The sequence below is a fragment of the Saccoglossus kowalevskii genome, chromosome 10, assembly GCF_978046115.1.
Source record: "Saccoglossus kowalevskii chromosome 10, keSacKowa6.1, whole genome shotgun sequence".
Lineage (NCBI taxonomy): Eukaryota > Metazoa > Hemichordata > Enteropneusta > Harrimaniidae > Saccoglossus > Saccoglossus kowalevskii.
Window position 1 is genome coordinate 6979366 of NC_140650.1, and position 1526 is coordinate 6980891.

Here is a 1526-nt window from a genome sequence, read left to right on the forward strand (position 1 = left end):
AAACAGCAAGTAATTTCTCTGGGCTGGAATTCCAGCCCTGAATGCATGCGACTGAGTGACTTATTTTGAAAACATTCCAAAATGCGTTTTACGCAAACGTGTCTATAATACTGGAATAATGTCCAGTCCAATCAGTCTATCTGCTAAGACTTTATACATGAGATGTCTATAGCATTTCTACCTATTATGAGAAGGTGATCAAATTAAAGAAAAACAATATATTTGCTATTTGAAAAAATAGGAATCTTTGCTGTATATATAGAATGACCACTCCTTGTGATTGACGTGCAGAGTCAGATAACCAAGCAAAATGGAACAAGGTTGGAGTACTGAATTGACCAGTCAACTGTCTAGTCAAAATGGTTATTAAAAACTGAATATATAATGTAAATGAATTGTAAAAATGGTTTTATAAAATGCCATGTTGTGAGGCACCTCGGTTGCCAGATTGCAGATATAGTAAACAACACCAACATTCATTGCAGATAGTACCGGTAAATGACAACACCAACATTTATTGCAGATAGTGAACAACAACACCACCAACATTCATTGCAGATAGTAAATGACAACACAATTGCTATCTTCAAACGGCAGCATTCTACCGGAGCCGAACTACTGCTCCTCCCACCGATTAACAGGAGATTATCCCCAATGCGTTCATACGGTCGGGACTGAAGGAGAGCCGAGATCAGCCATAGTTCGATTCAGTTCGGTCAGACCCTAATAGAACTCGAATAATTAGTGTGAAATAAAAATATGGCTGAAAACGATATTGGTGTTGAGCTTGTGTTGTTTCTTTACATGGCACAATTGTGTTGATCTGGGTGAAAAAAAACACATGATTGAGTCTGAGCATTGAGGTAGAAAAGACAATGAACTGGTGTTATGATTTAGACATGGAGGTTTATACCGCCATGATTTCGGTAATAGTATCTTGAATAAACAGGAAACACTGCCTATTCGCTTAAGTTATTGTTCAACTGTTGTCAATCTAAACCTACTAGGAACATGTCACCTTATCGTGACTGCTTCTACGATTTTTATCTCTGGTGTCTTTAAAAAGTATCTTCAATTTTCATTGGATCTGTTCAGTCCTTCTTTCAAGTTTTTGGTGCATAATTTCGTACGCCATTTTTCTGTTTCCTGTTGACCTGTCAATCTATCGCAATATTTCTTTACTCTGTCAAATAGATATTAGGGCGTGTACCTCTTCGTCAAATCAGAAATTGCGTGAAGTTACAAACGATGTTGTCTCCACCATAATTGAAATGAGAGGTTACTTCAAGTTGAAGGATACGATTGAGGGAGTGATTTGGATTCGGGGTTCAACCCCGAGGGTTTATTGGAGCCGTACTTGGCTCGAGTCAAACGCGTATACACAGTCATTGTTGCTGGCTCGAGCTGTAGGGGTCCGATAAAATTGCTGTCGTGTGAACGTAGCAATACATTCATTCATTGCAAACAGTAAATGACAACACATTCCTTACTGCAGTTAGTAGTAAACAACAATACTTGTATACAAA